A 23,076-nucleotide genomic window follows, 5' to 3' on the forward strand; every position below is an offset into this window, starting at 1 on the left:
TCTATCTATCTATCTATCTATCTATCTATCTATCTATCTATCTATCTATCTATTATATCTGCCTCATATCTATCTATCTATCTATCTATCTATCTATCTATCTATCTATCTATCTATTATATAGTGCCTTTCATATCTATCTATCTATCTATCTATCTATACAGTGTATGTATATATATATATATATATATATATATATATATATATATATATATATATATATATATATATATATATATATATATATATATATATATATAAATGAAGGTCTGTGATACGGTTTGCATATTTGTAGCTAGTGATTCACAAAGGGGGATAATGAGTCAAATATCTTATTATAGTTTTTATTTCCTAAGCTTTCGACAATCTGCCAGGAGTCATCATTAGACAGAAATTAGACATACAGAAATCAAAGGTAATATATAGCATGTGAGGGGTGGGGATGGAGGGAAAGACCCACTGTCTCTGATTTGCACACATACAAATTTGACCGGAACACACGTTTAACTGGAACACTGGGAAAGTAACATTCAGGCCCAATACCAAGAGTGCGAGAGAGATGACTGAATCGTGGCTCTCTAATGAAAATGCAATTAACAGACATGTGGGCTTGGACTCAGCTATGCAGGCTTAAAAAGAAGAGCACTCAAAAATAAATACAAAGTTTATTATCAATACAGTACCTTCTGAACTCCACTTTTTTAACTCCCCCCACCCTTACATCTCCCTTTTCTTGTGCTGTTGTGTCATTTTTGGAGCCTGCAGACCAAAACTGCACCCAGGACTCCAGATGAGGCCTCACCAGTGTGTCACAAAGCTTGAGCAGAACCTCCTGTGACTTGTACGCCACACATCAAGGCGCTATATAACCTGACATTCTGTTAGCCTTCTTAATGGTTTCTGCACACTGCCTGGCAGTTGACTTCTAGCTCCTTCTCATAAGGAGTACTCTCGATTTTCAGGCCTCCTGTTGTCCATTCAAACCTCACATTTTTAGATTCATCCTCCTTGGGCAGACATAGGGGATACATCAAGAAGTGCAGACATACTTTAGTAGTTCCAGGTCTGGAATCCTCTACCTATAGCTAACTACCTGAAAAATATGCATAAGTCCAGGGGTACAGGAATTCCGGCGGGTCTCAGATTATGATCAAGTTCTGCTCCTGCAGACTCTTGTAAACCAATTTTGGCCAAATTTACACTGAAAAGTTTTTCGTAATAGTAAATTACCTATAATTCATTTCAGACTTGTTACTAAAATTACTGTGAAGCAGTATTACTGTAGTTTAAATCATGTAGATGTCGCAGTATACATGTACAAGTGTATATATGTGAATTTGATATTGAGTTTGTGGAATATATTTTGTAAATTATATTGTATATTATGAGGGCGGCACGGTGGCGCAGTGGTAGCGCTGCTGCCTCGCAGTTAGGAGACCCGGGTTCGCTTCCCGGGTCCTCCTTGCATGGAGTTTGCATGTTCTCCCCGTGTCTGCGCTCCGGTTTCCTCCCACAATCCAAAGACATGCAGGTTAGGTGGATTGGCGATTCTAAATTGGCCCTATAGTGTGTGCTTGGTGTGTGGGTGTGTTTGTGTGTGTCCTGCGGTGGGTTGGCACCCTGCCCAGGATTGGTTCCTGCCTTGTGCCCTGTGTTGGCTGGGATTGGCTCCAGCAGACCCCCGTGACCCTGTATTCGGATTCAGCGGGTTAGAAAATGGATGGATATTGTATATTATAATGGTTGTGGTGCATGCCTAATATTGTGGCAGATAATATAATAAGGCAGATAATATTTTCTCTTCAAGTGTAACTTTATTTGATTTATTTTTGATCTTAGTGTCTTTGCGCGTTCAAGTATACAAAGTTGGGCTGAAAGGAAGGGCGCTGCGGTCACGTGACAAGGTCCATCGGTGGAGCGCAAACGCGCAGATTGATAGGCGTAATGGGCGCTAAACTGAAGAAAGGGAAAGGTGTTCTTTTAATAAGATGGACATGAGTGCGGTATCAGAGAGATTGTAATAAAGACTCATTAATTTCTGGTCAGAAGGTAAACAGGGTATATCTGAATTTTGTTATATCTACACCTGTGTAACTCATTTATTGTTTAATTGACAAGCTTTATTTTATTTTTTCACGGTGTTTAGAGCTGTAAAAGGGAGAAAGGCAAAGAAATACTCTTCACACATCAGTCGGAGCGTGGTGTCGTCTGTATCAGGAGAAAACTTTACAGGCGCTGCTACAAAACCCAAACTAAACGAATTTAAATTAAACTGATCTGTGGGGGTGTACTGTGTGTCGATGTTATACTTTAACACCCTACAGTCTCTGATAAGGACGCAATACCTCATGGAGCTGAGCAAGGCATAATGATGGCACGAAACTGACGATTGTACGATACGTGGCGTCTCTGCTAAAGAGTTGCTCCTCCGAGTGAATGCGGCTATTCCCATTCAGCAGCCCCCCCTGAGATGCATAGGCCTACTTACAATGCAGGGGATTACACTGCCAACTGAGCGGCTTACTGTGTGATTTTTATGTGCGGCCGCGGGCAACGCCACCCGTGACATCTGGTGACACGCGTGCACGAAAGCACAGCATGAGCGACAACTGTGACCAAGTACATCCTGAGCGGCTCCGGGCCTCGGCGTTCGTGACGGCTGTTCCGTATCCACCTGCGTCAAGACCGAGTCACTCCGTTTGTGAGTAAAAAACAGACTCGAAATCCACATGAATGTGCTGTTGTCGTCGTGTTTAAAAATATTTATTTTCTCTCGTGTCTCTCCACATTTTCCCATTTTTTTTGTTGTTGAGGCCAGATCTTGTTTTGTTGTGCTTTATTTCTTTGTTTTCTCTGTATGGGTTTTGAAGTAAATGGTAAAGTCTTACATTGTTATCACATGTTTGATTGATTAGCATACCACTGTAAGGTTCCGGTTTTCGAAAATATAACTTCTAAATATACAGTATATAATTTTATGTTAAAAACCTGATGTATGATGAGAAATACCTGCGTGCCAGATTTCAAAACCGTGGTTTAAAAAACAAAGCTGCTGTACATGAAGAACAAACAGCGATTGTGTCTTCCGGATATGGAGATTATTATTGTTATAACAACTGTGACGGCCGGCCAGCCGGCACACGTGGATGAGCATCCGGGCCGGGACCGAACATGGACCCTTACTCGCCTGGCAGGCCAGAGGACAGTGTTGTGCAAGTAGCATGAACTCGCTTCAAGTTCAGTTGACACAGATTAAAATGAATACATTCACCTTCATAGTTCACCCTTTAAATTTTGAACTCGTTCATGCTCAGTTCATTTTGTGTTTTTTAAGGAGTGAGAATAAATGACCCATGAATTTACTTTTTTCAATTTTTCATGCCTTATATTAGGCTATTACAGTGTTCTTGAATAAAATACAATAATTCTGAAAACTTTTTTTTTTATTTAAATACACTTTATTGAGTTATACCCAGCAGTAAACATGTATAGGCTAACCATATATGCCAATATCCTCCCAGTCAAAAAAGAAATTAAATAGATGCAAGTATACATATAAACTACCGTTCTATTTTCTATTTGTGTGACACAAATGGTGACTGTGGTGAACTAACCTGTTACACTGACGGTCAAATTACGCTGACGGTCAAAATTCGCGTCACATATTGCATGTCCAACGGGAATAAAAATATAAAGTGGCCTCGCGAAGTACAAGCGAAAGCGGAGCTTCACCGCGTGCTCCTGTCAGAGGGGGTGCAGCTTAAGCACAAACAGGCAGACGCAGACGGTGCTTATTTGATTTGACGTTATTTTTTCCGAATACAAATAAGGGGCAAAACATTTGTACAAAATACATATTTGTGAAAATGCACTATGTGTGCTTTTCGGTTCCACCCCGAAATTACAGGGTAAGGCAAAACGTTTCATCTGGACCTAAACCAGATCCAGAATGTCACCTAAAACTGAAGTAGCTCACGTTCAAGTTCTTCACTTGCAAATGCGTTACGTTAAGTTCACCGTTCTTAGAAAAATAAGCTTGTTCAATGAACATCCATCCATCCATCCCGCTATATCCTAACACTGGGTCACTGGGGTCTGCTGGAGCCAATCACAGCCAACACAGGGTGCAAGGCAGGAACAAACCCTGGGCAGGGCGCCAGCCCACTGCAGGACACACACACACACACCAAGCACACACTAGGGACAATTTAGGATCGCCAGTGCACCTAACCTTGATGTCTTTGGACTGTGGGAGGAAACCGGAGAACCCGGAGGAGAACATGCATATTCCACGCAGGGAGGACCCAGGAAGCAAACTCAGGTCTCCTCACTGCGAGGCAGCACCGCTACCACTGCGCCACCGTGCCACCATCGATGAATGTGCTCTTTTGAATTAGTTCATGCACAAACACTGCCAGAGGAAGACTCATCTTTCCCAATTACACTAGGTGGCAGCACCCCTGGGTTACCCACAAGGCATCAGGGGTACTGGAGTGATTTGGGTCAGCCCTGTTGGTTTCTGTGGGTGCCACCTAGGGGGGACACTGAAGGGATATGTAATCCCTACCCTTTTAAGCACACCTGAACCACAGCGTTGCAACACCGGAAGTGCTTCTTCCAGGCCTGGCATAAAAGGAGCAGTCTCTCTTCAGTCCTGGAGTCAGAATCGTGAGGAGGAGAACAACGGCCACCTACTGTGACGTGTGGAAGTGCTGCGGAGAGGAGAACAGGCACGACCAAGGAACAATGAAGTGTCTGCGGGCTGAATTGCACTTCAGACTGTGACTGGGATTGAAGTGTGGGAAACTCCTACATGGAACAGTTTCACACAAATAAAAATCCTCTTGTTTGGGCACCCTTGTGTCCGAGCCCCTGTGTCTGGTGCTTGGGATGCTGCAACGCCCCTTGGAGGTTACGTGGCATAACATCCCTTTCACGATTCCTTCCCAGGTTGATGGCTTTTCTTATTTTACCCTTGGGTTTAATTGTTTTTTTCATTTGCATATGTACGAGGGCCGCTCAAAAAGTTTCCGTACTATTATATTTTCGTTGGAAACGGCGAAGGCGGTAGGAGTAGTAATTGGGCATTAAAAAGTTGGTACAACGCTGGGAAAATCGCATCACAAATGACGGTGACCATGTAGAAAAGTGATGTGATTTGTTTTTGAAATTTGTAATAAATACAGTTAAAAAAAATAGTGGGAACTTTTTGAACGTCCCTCGTATTTTATTTATTTTGAAAACATCCATCCATCCATTATCCAACCCGCTATATCCTAACTAAAGGGTCACGGGGGTCTGCTGGAGCCAATCCCAGCCAACACAGGGCGCAAGGCAGGAAACAAACCCCGGGCAGGGTGTCAGCCCACCGCAGGGCACACACACACCAAGGACAATTTAGGACCGCCAATTTGGACTGTGGGAGGAAACCCACACAGACACGGGGAGAACATGCAAACTCCACAAAGCGAACCCGGCTCTCCTAACTGTGAGGCAGCAGCGCTACCCACTGCGCCACCGTGCCACCCATGTTGAAAACAGCTCTTGGTTAATTTTGTTTACTTGCGATAATGCGGTAGCCATCTTGTAGTTGTGGTTTCTACTGAACGTGGCCCCGGATGTTTTGTGAATTACGTCATCAGTATGATGGTTTGAAGATCAGCCGAGTTTTCTGTCTTAGAAAATAATACATACTAAACATCCTTTGGTTTGTGACTTCCTACCACAGCTTTTGGTTTACATTTTGGGTTTGATGATCTTTAGAATAATCTCCTGTTTATGAGTCCTTGGTTTTTCTACAACTCTTCTGCTGGTAATCCCATCAATTTTGGTTACATTTTGGTGTCAACCTTAACAGTTCTTAAATTTGCTTAATCCAGCTCAGCATCAGGCAGCTCCCAAATGTGGATGTGGCACCAAGTCCACATCAGGGCCAACTCAGGCACTCACCCACATTGATGCCAGGCCAGGTCCGAGGTGCCAGTTGTATCGACTGCACAGATCAGCAGTCATTTTGAGTAGAGATGGAATGACGAGATGGATTAAAAAAAAATATAACTAAGATTTTATACAAAGCACAGGACTTGAGACAAAAATTGTAAGTAGAAAACCACAATGAGAATGTCAGAAACCAAAAATAGTGAGAAGAACCAAAGCCAAAACAGGAGACGTGGATCCAGAAAAGAGTTCAGATCCAGAGAATGCTCCAAATCATTAGGTTTGGATTAACAAATATGAATGATGAATGCTCAGTGCCCACGGCCGTCTTAACATATGGGCACCATGGGCATTGGCCAGGGCTCCCAGGAGCAAAGGGGCCCACGATGTTTGTCCTGCCCAGGTGTGTTTCTCTTTTTGAGCACACTACTTTGCCCAGGGGCCTATGATGTTGGTAAGGTGGCCCTGTCAGTGCTACTGGCTTATGACTCGTCACGCTGAAGATGTCACTGGCAGGAGATGACGCTGAAGATAGCGTCACCCATAACGTAAAACCTGATGGCACCTCAGAAGAACAAATCTCATTTTAAAAATGCATTGTATTCAAAAGTCAATGTGACAACTGGATTTCTTGACCTCTACCACTCCTGAAGCAAAGTTTCAATTATTTTGTAGAACCCAAAGCTACAAAAATGTAAAATAAACACCAGATTGTGACACCAGTTCACACACATCTCTTTGGTGACGTGAGAGGAAAAACCAGCGCATCCAAAGGACACGGAGAGAGTGGAGAGTCCTTCCATTATGGCCTCCTGTCTGGTTATTGTTACAATACAATTTATTTTTGTAAAATCACACAAGAAGTGCTGCAATGGGCTTTAACAGGCCCTGCCTCTTGACAGCCCCCCAGCCTTGACCCTCTAAGAAGACAAGAAAAAACACCCAAAAAATGGAAGAAACCTTGGGAAAGGCAGTTCAAAGAGAGACCCCTTTCTAGGTAGGTTGGGCATGCAGTGGGTGTCAAAAAGAAGGGGGTCAATACAATCCAATACAACACACAGAACAGAACACAAGTAATCCTCAATACAATATAATGTTACAACTGCAGAGCAGAATTCAACAGTAGATGATATCACATAATACGATTTGGATTTATTTAGAGAGTCCTGGAGACCTCGGCTATCAAGCTCCCTCTCCCTATTGGCCATTCCACAGCTGAATCAGCGCTGGGTCAGCCAATCAGATGAATGGACCCCTCTTTCCCACGATTCCTGCGATCCTCCATCAGGGATGACTTTACCTTAGGCAGGCAGACAACTTGGCAGGTGGGCTTTGGAACCAAGTGCCACATTTGAGTACCGAGAAGAAAAACAGAATAGGGTGCAATCCAGCCAGGATGCCAGTGTACCGCCTCTGGTATGGGCATCTTTTGCCTGCCTTCTAGGCAAGATAGGATGATCTTCATCCTGTTTCTTCTGGTGGTATACCTTTTCCCGGCTGCAACGCCCTACCGTGCACATTGTCCATCACGATAGATAGATAGATAGATAGATAGATAGATAGATGATAGGCAGTATATGACAGACAGATAGATAGAGAGATAGACATCTCGACTAAGATGGAGACAGAGTTTTTGCCCGGGCTGGATGGCTTAATGTAAGAACCACCTGACTGGAAAGACAACCTTCCCAGAATGCTCTATAATCTTCAACCCAACTGGGATCAGTCAATAATAAATGTATTTGGGAGAATGTGGATTCCAGGAATAACTCATATCCCCACACCGGAGGCGGCTTTTGGGGTGTACGGGGCCTAGGGCTGACCAATCTCAAGTGGGGCCGGTTACGTCAAACGCTGTTACTTGTGTGTGTGGACTGTATAAACTTGTGAGCGAATTTAATAAAAATGTTAACATGCAATGACTTTCTCATTACAGTATTCAGCTAAATGTTTGCAAGATGACACGTGGACTTTATCAAAATATAACTGGAGAATACAACTCCTCTTGAACGGGACAGGCGGACCTCAAAAGCGGGGACCCTCTAGGCGCGGAACCTGGGGCCATCACCGCACTTGCCACCCTCATACGCCGCTCTTGCTCCACACAGAAGGTGTCAGTGTACCTCAAGGCTGATCCTTCTCTTCCCATAATGCCTGCTTCTCAGCCTCTGTCATTATTTTTGAGGCCCCTTCCTCTCCTCCTGTCTGGTTTTATTCCTGCCGTCTCCAAAGTCGACTCTCTCTGCGTGCCTGATACACTTTTTCTCCTCCTTATGCGTCTCACACTCGCACTTCCTCTTTTGTTGTGTCCCCAAAACCAAACTGACCAATCAGATTGCACAGAGGGACTGGGCACACAGACCTTAGTGTTTTCTTGTACAGTATAGTAGATTATTGATTTTCCAAAGCGTCTTAATCTGGCAGCCCTGGAAGCAGTGCAGCGTCCGGCTCTGCACAGGATGCCAGTCCATTCTGGGTCACACTCACACACACTCATATTCAATCACACAAAGCCAAATTGCTGTTTTCAGGCCACCCAGGCTACACAACATTGGGATGAGGTAAAAAATATAATATCCAAGGAAGTCTAATATAGACACGGAACTGGCAATCTTCACATAGACAATGGCTGGGCAAGACGCTCAAAAAGTTTCTGCACTTTTATATTTTTGTTGGAAACGGTGAAGGTGAGAGGAGTAGTAAATGGGCATTAAAAAGTTGGTATGGTGCTGGGAAAATTGCATCGCAAACAAAGGTGACCATGTAGAAAGTGATGTAATTTGTGTTTGAAATTCTTAATAAATAGAATTAAAAAAAGTACGGAAACCTTTTGAACGCCCCTTGAATTTGAAGCTGGCACGCTAAAGCTGTTCTAGCAGGACGCCTTCAAGTATGTTAAAGTGCAGCTCAGTCATCTGTAAATACTCCCAGTCCCCAGACCACATTTTGGTGGAGGCCCATCTACCTGGAGCTCCACTTGTGCCATTCCCTTAACATCACGTTCTACCAGGGAAGATATTACAGGAGGCCTTCAGAAAAACTAAAAAGAAACAAAAGAAAAAAACGCTTCTCGTTTAGCCCACAGGGCGCAGAGTTGGCAGCACGCGGCAGAGGCTCACAACCTTGAAGTGAAAGCAGCAGCAGCAACATGTGTTTTAGTTTGGAAATAAAAGAGAAGACTTGATGGGATGTTGTCGAAAAATCTGTGGCCCTTTGTTGTGCCTTTGCAGAGGTCCGTTGGAAATCTTTGCCGAGCAACATTTCAAAGGAATGTGAAGGCTCAGACAAGCATCTGTTTCTGTACACATTCAAGATGTGCTCTTTTCCAGAAGCACCACAAGGTCTTTGGCAGTCAGAGATGGGCACAGAATCCCATGAAATGAAGGGGAGGCCAGGCGGGAGGTGGGGGGCATAAGCTAAAACTCTCTCTGCTGTAGGGATCTCTGGCTTAGCCCTTCAGTGGCTCACATCATATCTCTCTAACAGGCAACAGTTTGTCACACTCGGCCGATATAAATCCTTCACCTCACCTGTGTCGCGTGGTGTCCCTCAGGGTTCAGTCCTTGGGCCACTACTCTTTCTACTTTATATCCTTCCTTTAGGTCAGATTATTCGCAGACATGGCCTTAACTTCCACTGCTATGCAGACGATATACAGTTGTATCTTAGTACAGACTTCCCTCCCAGCCCACTCAATGACTGCATCACTGATCTTAAGCTTTGGATGGAATAACTTAATGGCAATAAAACTCAAGTGTTACTGGTAGGTCCAAACTCCTATTTTCTAAGGCATCCAATTTCTCTGTTTCTGTTGATGTTACACTTGTCAAACCTGCTCCTGTTGTCAGAAATCTTGGTGTTTTGTTTGACTCATCACTTAACTTTGAGCTACACGTTAGGTCTCTCTCCGAAATGTCATCCTATCATCTCCGTAACATTGCCCACCTCCATCCATTTGTGTCCTTTAATGATGCTCAAACTCTGGTTCATTGTCTCATATTCTCTGGTTCACATGTCTCATATTGATTACTGTAATTCCCTCCTCATCAGCCTACCTTCAAAATCTATACAGAAACTCCAGTACATTCAGAGTCCTCTCCCACACAAAGCGTTCTGCTCACATCTCCCCTGTTCTCTCCCAGCTTCACTGGTTACCGGTTCCATCAAGGATTAAATTCAAGATTCTGCTTCTCGCCTTCAAAGCCCTACATAACCTTGCCCCCCTCTACCTCACTCAGCTCCTTACACTCCTTTTCGCTCTCTCAGGTCCTTGAGTAATAATCTCCTTACTGTCCCACGCACCAGACTCTCCACCCTGGGAGGCAGGTCCTTCACTGTTCGTCAACTCTGGAACTCTCTTCCTCAGTCTCCTCAAGATTGCTCCTCTTTCTCCACCTTTAAATCTCAACTGAAAACTTTCCTCTTCTATGAACTTTTGTCTTTTGTGTAATTGTTTTTTTTTAATTTGTTGGCTGGGATTGGCTCCAGCAGACCCCCGTGACCCTGTGTTAGGATATAGTGGGTTGGAAAATGACTGACTGACTGATGAATTTACTCTGTATGCAAAGTGACCTTGGGTTTGTGAAAGGCACTCTATAAATGCAACTTTTATATTTATTTATTAAACTTTTATTATTATTATTATTATTATTAAAACATGAGTCGGTCTTATGTGTGTCAGCAAACGATTCCAGACTAACAAAGTGTTATCTGAGCTCAGAGTTTCTTTTATTTTTCAGGTGCACTCACATATAATGTAAAGAGCACCTACTGCAATAGCCATGTCTGTCTACATGGAGCAACTCGGCTCCCAGTGGACCAAATTTGTTGAAATTGAGCACACTTATTCTTCAAGAAAACTTGTCAGGGTGGGTCAGTTTTCATTTAGATATTTCAGATATAGCACACTATGCATTTTCTAAAATTTTCAAATCTTCCACTGAAGAGAAAACTAAAGGGCTTTGGAGTGGTTGGGCAGGAACAGCTGACAGCCGATTAAAACACTTGGGCAGTAGATTTCACTCCAAGATTTTAACAGGTGGTGCAGTGGTAGCACTGCTGCCTTGCAGTAAGGAGACTCAGGTTCACTTCCCGGGTCCTCCCTGCGTGGAGTTTGCATGTTCTCCCCGTGTCTGCGTGGGTTTCCTCCCACAATCCAAAGACATGCAGGTTAGGTGCATTGGCGATTCGAAATTGTCCCTAGTGTGTGTGCTTGGTGTGTGTGTGTGAGTGCCCTGCGGAGGACTGGCACCCTGCCCAGGGTTTGTTTCCTGCCTTGCGCCCTGTGTTGGGTGGGATTGACTCCAGCAGACCCCCATGACCCTGTGTTAGGATATAGTGGGTTGGAAAATGACTGACTGACTGACTTTAACATGGAGATATACGCATACATGTACAGCAGCAAAAGGAAAAACGATTAACTCTTTTTAGGTCCTGACATTGTATTACTAGTACATATATATGCAGCTGTTTTTGTAAATCAGAAGGTACGTTTGCAGGCGTTCGAACCTGGCATGCTACAGTTAGCACAGACTGGAGAGACTGGCATACGGGCCGTGAAACACGGAAGTAAAAATGGACGCTTCCGGCCTGTGCGCACCACATAGTAAGTAGCTCCATTTTCAATTTTAAGTATTTGGCAGCGATTTTTTAAAAATAGTCACTGCAGTGGACTGGCACCCTGCCCGGGGTTTGTTTCCTGCCTTGCGCCCAGTGTTGGTTGGGATTGGCTCCAGCAGACTGCTGTGACCCTGTAGTTAGGATATAGCGGGTTGGATAATGAATGGATGTATAACACTTTTGTTCTTTATTTAATTTTGCCTAATACAATTTCTTGAATTTGTTAGTTTTCGCATACCCCTTTGGGTATAGAGTGCAGGGTCAGCCATCGTATAGTGACCCAGGACCAATTGAAGGTTAAGGGCCTTGCTCAAGGGCCCAGCAGAGTAGGATCTCTTTTGGCAGTGATGGGGATTCAAACCGGCAAGGATACCAGTGGAGATCCTTAGCCTCAGAGCCACCACTACACCCAAATAATAGTGATATATATATATATATATATATATATATATATATATATATATATATATATATATATATATATTTTTTTTTCCATTTTTGGGCTTCCTAGACACCCCAGAGTTAGAAAAGCTCACAAAATAATTTTGCCCATAAAAACCGAGAATCCAGTACCGAAAGGGTTAATACTCAAATTACTCACAAAGAAAAACAGATAACATGTTACATATTCGTCAACCAGTATTATTAGTGGTAAAGCTGCAATATTGAGGTCGGTCACTAGATGTCACTATTGTTAATAAACGGTCCTACTGAGTAGCGTTTTACAAAGTGAAGGAAAATGCCAGCGAAACTACAGTACTATAAAAGTTATCAATAAATGAAATATGCATAATTTATAGTGCCTTATAACGATGAAAGTTCTCACAGATATATTAACATTACTTTCCAATTCTTTACTTATTTAACTTAAACAAGGAGATTGCGTACTGGCTCTAAAGGAGTAGTAAACGTAATGTAGGAGTAAAGTTGGACAGTTTAACATCTGTGGCAGAGCGACGGGCACTAAGCAAACTCCTGTCAATCATGAAGAATCCACTGCATTCACTTAACAGTGTCATCTCCAGACAGAGGAGCAGCTTCAGTGGCAGTCCTCTGACAGACTGAGGAGATCGTTCCTCCCTCACACTATGCGACTCTTCAATTCCATCTGGGGGAGTAAATGCTAACATTACTCAAAGTTATTGTCTGATTTTACATGCATTTTTATTACTATTTATCTTAATATTGTTTTTTTGTATAAGTATACTGCTGCTGGATTATGTGAATTTCCCCTTGGGATTAATAAAGTACCTATCTATCTATCTATCTATCTATCTATCTATCTATCTATCTATCTATCTATCTATCTATCTATCTATCTATCTATCTATCTATCTATGTAAAGAAGTGGTTCTCAAACTCTGGTCCTGGAGGGGTCTCAGTGGCTGCAGGTTTTCATTCCAACCCTTTTCTTAATTAGTGACCTGTTTTTGCTCCTAATTAACTTCTTTAGAATTAATTTTAATTGGCTTGCCCTTGAAGACTCAGGCCCCTTGTTTCTTTTTCCTTAATTAGCAGCCAAACAATAATGAGATACATAACATGAGCAGCCAACTTTGTCCATCATATAATATCTGAAAATAAAGAAAAGTGAAGGTCTCAGGAATGTTGATCTGCTGAGGTCCCCAAAACATTTGACGAGCGCTCTTTGAAAAGAGAAAACCAACAATTTCAGAAATGTCTACTATTGCACAATGTGAACAGCAACAAACCATGGAATTAAAGAACAAGTTTAATTAATGACAAGACTCGGTGCCTCATTAAGCAACTGGTTGGAGTGAAATTGGTTGGACTTTGAGGCCCTGACTTAGTTGGTCTTCTGTTGACTCACTCACTTCACATTTCATTTCTGTTTAAGGAAAGAAATGAAGCAATTCAGAGGAATGATGAAGAAGTTCAGCGGAACAAATCTTAAAAAACAAGTCAATTAAAATAAATTCAAAAGAAGTTAATTAGCAGCAAAAACAAGGCACTAATTAAGAAAAGGGTTAGAATGAAAACCTGCAGCCACTGTGGCCCTCCAGGACTGGAGTTTGAGACCACTGCTCTAAAGTAAACACATATATGAAGCAACAAAAAGTCAAGACAACATCAAACCCTTTTTAATTAAATAAAGGTTAGGGTTAGGAGCCTGCACTGATATGATGCGTTATCACATCCACCACCCGACAAACCACCTCAGGATCCCAAATTAGGACCTGAGTGCAGCTGGGCTGCTCCACTTGTTCAGTGAACCCGATTGTCTTCCAGCATCGCAGGCTGTCTCTCTGTCTCCTCATCCTTCCTAATCCCCTGGGAGTCTTCACCTGCCAACTCGAGCCTTCCTGGACTTGACCAACAATTAAATGGAAATTTTAGTTTTTTCTTCTATTTAAATTAGAATCTGCTCAAGAATGGATAGATAGGCACTATATGATAGATAGATAGATAGATAGATAGATATGAATGGCACTATATGATAATGAAGAAAGGTAAGCGCACTCCACCACCCCGTGGTCTGGCATGGAATTGCTCTCATTTAGACCCTTTAGCTGCCTCCCATGTCATGTGTGTGACAATAGATAGATAGATAGATAGATAGATAGATAGATAGATAGATAGATAGATAGATAGATAGATAGATAGATAGATAGATAGTTTTTGCCCAGACTGAACACTTTAATTTAAAGAGTGTTGGACTGGAGACATAACCCACCCAGAATGCCCTGTAATCTTTGTCCCGACTGGGATCAGTTGGTAATAAATGGACTAACTGAATCACTGAAAAAAATGTCACACAGTCACTCCCTGTCTTTATGCTTCCATACACAGCAAATTGTATAAGCAGTGTCCCGCACGTGCACTTAGGGGTCACCTGCCCTGGATCTGTCAGGGTGATGGTACCACTCCAGGGCGAGAGGGTGCACTCATGCTAACTACCTCTGCTTTTCCACCCACAGCTCCAAAAAGCCACTGAGTGACCTGGCCATGGCGCCCAGAGCTGGCCCCGCCCCCTTCTGGGCGGGTCCTTATAAAACCGGACTGTTCCTGTCAGCTTCTATGCTTTACCTTTACTTTTTGCTTTATCCTTGTATATACCATGATAGTGAAAAATTAACTTTGACCTGAAAAATACCAAACTCATCCTTTATATGAAAGGGGACAATATTTATAACCATTTAAGAAGCACTAACATGGGGCAGCCTTTCTTTTGTGTAGAGAGCATTGCCTATTGAATTCCAGGAGTCACATCAGCCTGATTATTTTCAGTCGTATTACCAAATGACCTCTCAGGCTGGTGAAGTGACCCTCGTGACCACAACACTTAACTGGGACCCTTGTGATTTACAGCCACATCGCCTTTGCTTTCACAAGTCCACAGTACACAAAGCTCACGCGCCCATTCCGCACATGGTGTGCCCCCTATCCACCCCTCACAGCCCCCCCACCTGGCAGCATGTCTCCCTACCCCCCACCACTTCAGCTATGCTGCCAAATAAAATCCAATCAGTACAATTATTTCCTTCCTGGCTGTGGAGAAGAAAGAGGCAGCTTGGGCAACTGGAAATAAAATCAGCTCTCTTGGTTTTTTTTTTGTTTTTTTCTCTTCAGGCCACCAACCTGTATAGCGTGACAGGAATTAAATAGCATGAATTTAATGAAAGAATGAAGCTTGGTGGTAAAGTCCTGTGTATCTGCACAACACGATTTCTAAGAAATGACTTGATGAAGCCAATGTTGTCTGCTCATTACGTCTGTCCATTTTCTGGATCTGCATTTCCAGCTTCAGAGTTGAAGAGAACTGGAGTCCAGAAGATCATCTGGTGTTAGGTGGACACCAGCTATGGAGGGGATGTCAGTACATTACAGGAAAACGTAATGCACAGGAGGCAAATTAAAGAATAAATGAACATGCCCATCCCTGGGAGGTGGCACCATGTCCAGAGCTGCTTCTCTTCTTGTGCCCGGTGTTGCTGGGATAGTCAGCTGGTTAAAGGAAAGATGGTGGCATTGATGTCTTTAGGATGATGAAGAAAACTGAAGAGCCCAGATAAGGGCCTGGTTTTACTGAGCACAGCTTCAAGATGGAATTTTGATTTTGAGAGGAGTTATATACTCGTGCTGCACACTGTGCAATTTTGCCACCCATAAAACAAATAAACACCATTTTCTATAGTAATATAGTAATTGCATTTGTGTTTACTGCTGCATAAGTGCTGTAGAAAACAAGCAACCTTTCACTTATATATTATTAGGACATTAGAACAATCTGGATGAGAACAAGCCATTCATCCCAACACAGCTCACCAGTCCTGTCCACTTAATTCTTATAAACTAACATCAAGTTGAGTTTTCAAAGTCCCTGAAGTCCTCCTGTCTGCCACACTACTTGGTCACTTATTCCAAGTGTCTGTGGTTCTTTGTGTAAAGAAAAACTTCCTAATGTTTGTGTGAAATTTACCCATCACAGCTTTCCAACTGTGTCCTTGTGTTCTTGATGAACTCATTTTAAAATCACTGTCTTGATCCACTGGACTAATTCCCTATAATTTTAAACACTTCAGTCAGGTCTCCTCTTCATCTTCTTTTGCTTAAACTGTAAAGGCTCAGCTCTTTTAATCTTTCTCTTATAACTCTTCCCCTGTAGCCCCTGAATCAGCCTCGTCGCTCTTCTCTGGACCTTTTCTTGTGCTGTTATGTCCTTTTCGTAGCCTGGAGACCAAAACTGCACCCAGGACTCCAGATGAGGCCTCACCAGTGTGTTATAAAGGCTTGAGCAGAACCTCCTGTGACTTGCATTCCACACATCAAGGCGCTATATAACCTGACAGTCTGTTAGCCTTCTTAATGGCTTCTGAACACTGTCTGGCAGTTGATAGTGTCGAGTCCACTACGACTCCTAAATCCTCCTCATAAGGCGATCTTTCGATTTTCAGACCTCCCATTAGCTTTCTGTTATGAATACCCTCCTAATCAATCTTTATTTTATTTAGCATTGTTCTATAGTACCTTCATTACAGATCACTGTATAATGAAAATCTGGAGTGTGATTCTTCACAAAATGTCATAGCTGGTTTTCATAGCAGTGGATTGCATGGTAGCACAATGCTAAACACTGCTGTCTCACAGATCCAGTGTCATGAAATCGAGTTTTCCCCAACATCAAACAAATGTGAAGTTTCTATTCAAGCAAGCCAGGGTCTTCCCCTCCATGTCCAGCAGAGCCTCACCTTAACGCAGCTAGGCTTAGCTTGAGCAAGTTCATAAAAGGGGAGCTGGAAAAACAACTACAAATATCTTTAAAAATATACCAAAAACCCAACTAGAGAAGGGATGACCATAAACCTTTGGCTTATAGGAAAATGCGTAAATTAAGAAATGCAAGATTTATTAATGTTATGTCAGTGAACTGACAAGGTCATTTTTGAGAGAACCAGGAGAGGCCTGAACAGGCAAAAAAGTCTCAGAACTTGGAGATCAAAAGAACAAGATCATAACTAGAGTGTGAGACAAAACTGAGGTCAAAAACAAAGTAAGTGTTCAAACCAAAATATAAGTAACTGGCAAAGGTTTAAAAGAGTTTGGATGAGGAAATGTACATACAGTTAAACGTTTACACTGTAGCACCAATTACCAATGGGTCACAAGCTCTGAGGCCATGCAACTGGCAACATGAGATGTGAGCCTAACGACGAGTTAGGAAAATGGAGGTGATCATCAAGAATTCAAAATGGAAGACAAAACAAGCCAAAAAAATACACATCTCTCTATTATAAAAGAAAATCTTGAGACGAGACTATTGCCAAGAGATTTTTTCAAGTCCCGCCCTCCTCTCAACCATTTCTGGTTAACGGCCCACGCCCATGGCCCTCTCACCTCTCATTCATGTGAATGCTTTTGTCAGACACAGTTCCAGGAACTGTGCTCTCAGCTCTTATAAAATTTTTACGTTTTCCTCACTTTAAGTTCCCAAGAAAAGAAGACTTACAGTTAGGTCCATAAATATTTGGACAGAGACGACTTTTTTCTCATTTTGGTTCTGTTCATTACCACAATGAATTTTAAATGAAACAACTCAGATGCAGTTCAAGGGCAGACTTTCAGCTTTAATTCAGTGGGGTGAATAAAACGATTACATAAAAATGTGTGGTAACTAAAGTATTTTTTTAACACAATCCCTTCATTTCAGGGGCTCAGAAGTAATTGGCCAATTGACTCAAAGGCTATTTCATGGGCAGGTGTGTTCAAGTCCGTCGTTATGTCATATCAGTTAAGCAGATAAAAGGCCTGGAGTTGATTTGAGGTGTGGTGTTTGCATGTTGAAGATTTTGCTGTGAACAGACAACATGCGGTCAAAGGAGCTCTCCATGCAGGTGAAAGAAGCCATCATCCGAGAAGTTGATACAATATTACGAGTGGCAAAATCTACAGTTTGGTACATCCTGAGAAAGAAAGCAAGCACTGGTGAACTCAGCAACGCAAAAAGACCTGGAGGTCCACAGAAGACAACAGTGGTGGATGATCACAGAATCATTTCCATGGTGAAGAGAAACCCCTTCACAACAGCCAACCAAGTGAACAACACTCTCCAGGGGGCGATCGATATCCAAGTCTACCATAAAGAGAAGACTCCATGAAAGTAAATACAGAGGGTGCACTGCAAGGTGCAAGCCACTCATAAGCCTCAAGAATAGAAAGGCTAGATTGGACTTTGCTAAAGAACATCTAAAAAAGCCAGCACAGTTCTGGAAAAACATTCTTTGGACAGATGAAACCAAGATCAACCTCTACCAGAATGATGGCAAGAAAAAGTATGGAGAAGGCGTGGAACAGCTCATTATCCAAAGCATACCACATCATCTGTAAAACATGGTGGAGGCAGTGTGATGGCTGCCAGTGACACTGGGACACTCGTGTTTATTGATGATGTGACACAGGACAGAAGCAGCCGAATGAATTCTGAGGTGTTCAGAGACATACTGTCTGCTCAAATCCAGCTAAATGACGTCAAATTGATTGGACGGTGTTTCATGATACAGATGGACAATGACCCAAAACATACAGCCAAAGCAACCCAGGAGTTTATTAAAGCAAAGAAGTGAGCAGGCATTTCACTTGTTGAAGACTAAACTTCGTACGGAAAGGCCCACCAAACAAACAGCAACTGAAAGCCGCTGCAGTAAAGGTCTGGCAGAGCATTAAAAAGGAGGAAACCCAGCATCTGGTGATGTCCAGGAGTTCAAGACTTCAGGCTGTCATTGCCAGCAAAGGGTTTTCAACCAAGTATTAGAAATGAACATTTTATTTCCAGTTATTTAATTTGTCCAATTACTTTTGAGCCCCTGAAATGAAGGGATTGTGTTAAAAAAATACTTCAGTTGCCTTACATTTTTGTTCAACCCACTGAATTAAAGCGGAAAGTCTGCACTTCAACTGCATCTGAGTTGTTTCATTTGAAATTCATTGTGGTAATGTACAGAACCAAAATGAGAAAAAAGTCGTCTCTGTCCAAATATTTATGGACCTAACTGTATTATGTCTAAATCTTATTGAAGAATTTCATCCCGAAGGTTTAACAACAGAAGAAATGAGTACACAGGCTATGCTAGCACTAAGAAACGATGAAGTCAAATGACATCAAATTGGTTAAATGCGTATCAATAGACTTCGCTGAAACAGTTGGTGGTGATCATGTGGAACATGAAAACATCAACTTATAATATCCCGTAGAATATCTACAGCCGTTAACACCATCCGGTTTCCATCGGCCGAATTACCACTCAAAGAAGGACGTATTGTAATGTTTTTGTGTAAATTATGTCTGAGTGATGGGCTATGCAATGGGACAAGATTAGTTGTATTCAAAATTGGTGGAATAATTCTGACATGTAAAATTTTAACAGGCAACAAGAAAGGTAATGTAGTACATCTCCCGTGGATAATATTAGACAAGAGAGATGATCTTGAAATGCCATTCGTATTAAAACGTTTACAGTTTCCCATTAGAATAACTTTTGCTATGACAATTAAGAAATCACAGGGACAAACATTTGAAAAAGTCAGTTTATTTATTAGAGAGAAAGAAATAATATTCACTCACAGGCAGTTAGTTATACGTTGCGTTGTTACGATGTTAATCCAAATACAGAATCAAAATTCAATGCGATATTTACACAGTTAATTCTAAAAATTGTTTTTACTGACATTTTACAGTAAAAGTGTAAGCTTCAGAAGTATGTGTGTATTAATTTCAAAGCCAAACTGAATGAAAACGTATAACGCAATGAATACCTTTAACATAACATGAAACATAATTTTCTTTCAATTTATTACGTTTTACTATTTTTTACTATGGTTAATTACTACCATTATGTAAAACAGTTAGTTCAATTAGGCATATGTAGCAATTCCCATGAAAATAACAATCTGTTTAAATTGTACATCCGCTTCCCCATACGTGACTGGCAGAGTCGCAAAGTGGCTAGTGAATAGTGCCCACACGGGAGTTGGCAAGCGAAGTGAGCAGGGGGCAGAGCCCACTAGTCTCCAAAAATATTAAAAGAAACAAACTAACACCAAACTAACTGATTTAGAAAGCCTCCAAAATGAACTACTGTATGTGCCAAAAATTATACAAATTTATTACAAAACTTATAACAATGAACAAAAATAGTAAAATATAATGAAAGGCTCAAAACACCAAGAAAGGCGTAAAGTAGTTGCCTAAAAGGCAATCCTAAGAAAGTGAGTCCCAAAATGCAAGCCACAAATTAGAATCATTTAAATGAAGCACAATAAATCAAGTAAACCAGAATACATAATACTCACAGAAACTCCTGTAAATGAATGATTCCCAGTTCCTGAGCCTTCTCAGTTAATTTACATAGCATGAGGGAGGGTTTGGAATGTGGTGATGTTAGGACAGACCCACCTTTTGGGGACCAGGAGCAGATGTACACTTAAAGTGACAGTGCACAATTACAATCAAGTCAGTGAACTGCCATCTTTAGGTTTTCTTCACAGATGTTCTATGGGGTTCAAGTCGAATCTTTAGCTGGGACACTCAAGGACAGTCAGAGACTTGTTCTAAAGCCACTTTAGCGTTGTCTTGGCTGTATACTTCAGGTCATTATCATGTTGAAAGGTAAACCGCCTCCCCAGTCTTAGGTGGTGTGCACACTGGAAGTGGTTTTCTTCAAGGACCTCTCTGTATTTGGTGGCACCCAACCTTTCCTTAATTCTGACCAGTCTTCCTGTCCCTGTGAAGATCAATGCAGAAAAGACCAAGGTGATAGCTACAGATGGATCACAGGATGCTATCTATCTTGAAGGAGCACAAATTGAACAAGTCCAGGAACTGAAACACTTGGAATCGCTGGTCAGGGAGAAATCCACAGCAGAATCAGACAGGCCATTGCAGCATTTGCCTGAGTTAAATGGTGAATTTCTAAGAGAGGAAACATAGCCAACAATGCCAAAGTCTACCTCTTTTGTATGCTTATCCATCTGATTCTCCTCTATGGAAACATGGACCCTGCTCCAAATGGACCTGAACAAACTCGAGGTATTCCAATTGTGATCCCTACACGTCTCACTCTGTGATCATATTGCCAATTAAACCATCAAATCAATATATGCGTAGCACCCAACAGTAGAAGAATAAATCCAGCTATGGAGACTGAGGTGAGTGGGATGGGCTCAGACTGTCTAGTGTCTAACCCTTTGGAGGCATCCAATCCAACAAATTGCACAGAAGAAAATGTGGACCAAACTAGTGCTAGAAGATCTGAAGAACCAGTGCCTCAACCTCAGCCAGGCCAGGACTATTACCATGGATCATAAAGCATGGAAAGGCGTGATGGGAAAATCTAAAATCCCTACCCACAGCAGTGTATGGTTTTGCATGGCCAACCCCCTTTTCCAGCTGCCAAGTAGGATCCAAAGAAGAAGAAGAAGAGTAGCGTTATAACTTAGTTTACTTATCAATGAAGATACAATTGTTTCAGTGGTCTTTCTGTAACCATGTTGTTTCACGTGTGATGCGGTGCAAGAGTCTGGTCAGTCTGCATAGTTTCAATGGACATCTCTGTCACTTGTGTTCCACCATTTCAGCTTGACTTATCTTGATGTCTAGTTATGGAAGAAGTCAAGCTTTTTATAGTTCCTGTCCCCTACTTCTGGACCTGAAACACCCTCATTTTTAGGCCATTATTGGACCACAATTTGTGCAGGAAGTGACATGCTTCAAATAAAGAATAAACCAATAGGTTTTTTCAGCAAAAATGATCAGGACTACTTGAAAATGTAAAGACCATATCAGCAGACCCCTATGGTTTACACCTTCATGGGATAAGTGTGGTCAAAGTTACTGCTTTCCATAACAATTTGAAAAAATCAGGAGTCTGTAGTGTAGGCACGTGAAGGGTCATTTCATCCTACTTCACGACTGCAGATCACAAATACACTCATAGTTTTGATATTTGATTCTTTAATGGTGGGTCTAGACCTCGAAGAGCCACTTACAGAAGGTTAAAAATGAGAAACTTCAAACATAGGCAAGTGGGATATCATTTCATCAGTTATTACAAATATGGTATAATTTTTTAGTGATGATCCTTTACTAGGGACCTGCTACCTATGGACCGCAATCAAAGAGTGAAAAATAACACATTTCTAGTACAATCAGGAATATTTCGACTTTAAACATCAAGACAGGAGTAATGGTTGGGGTGCCAAACCAGCAGTACCCTGTTCCAAACTGGCAATTTTGCAAAGAAAAAGCCCAAAAAGAAACACAAATTAGCGGGTACGCCGTGCCGTCAACACACTTTCTCAAACTTGAAACAGGTCTTGGCAGCTGAGGGCTCCGTCTCTCTGCTTGCTCTGAGGTCAAAAGAGGACCTCCTGGCTTTGTTCCTTCACCTTTATGGTTCCTAGTAGGGTGGGGCCAATAATGTCCTTTGGGAGAGGGGCTACACTTCCTCTAATGGTGATTGGTCAGATCTGTGGATTAAACAGCAGATACCGTTAGTGACAGCGCCCCCTCTGGCCTCAGGGTGGCATTTGTCGACTTACCAGAGCCGTCGAAGTGATCTCGATGCACACATGGGTGACAATATTTAAATATTTAAAAAATTTGACGCTGCTATTCCTGTTTATATTGCAGTTCTACCTCATGAATGAAATTGTTACATTTCTTATGTACTGTACACCCCAGATTAAAAATAATTATGCTTTCCATTTATATAGTGCTTTTCTCTCTTTTCATAGTGAGTGGGGAGCCACTTCAACTACCTCTAATATGTAGTATCCACCTGGATGATATGACAACAGCAGCCATCATTGTGCCAGTACACTCACCACACATGACCTATTAGGTACTGAAGGGGTGACAGAGAGAGCCAATTAGAGACAGGAGATGATTAGGGGGGCAGAATGACTAGGACCTTGGTGGGCAATTTATCCAGGACATCGGGATACACCCTGCTCTTTACAAAGGATGCCCAGGGATCTCAGGGATCACCACTGAGAGTAAGGACC

The sequence above is a fragment of the Polypterus senegalus genome, chromosome 3 (genome assembly GCF_016835505.1).
Source record: "Polypterus senegalus isolate Bchr_013 chromosome 3, ASM1683550v1, whole genome shotgun sequence".
NCBI classification, from domain to species: Eukaryota; Metazoa; Chordata; class Cladistia; order Polypteriformes; family Polypteridae; genus Polypterus; species Polypterus senegalus.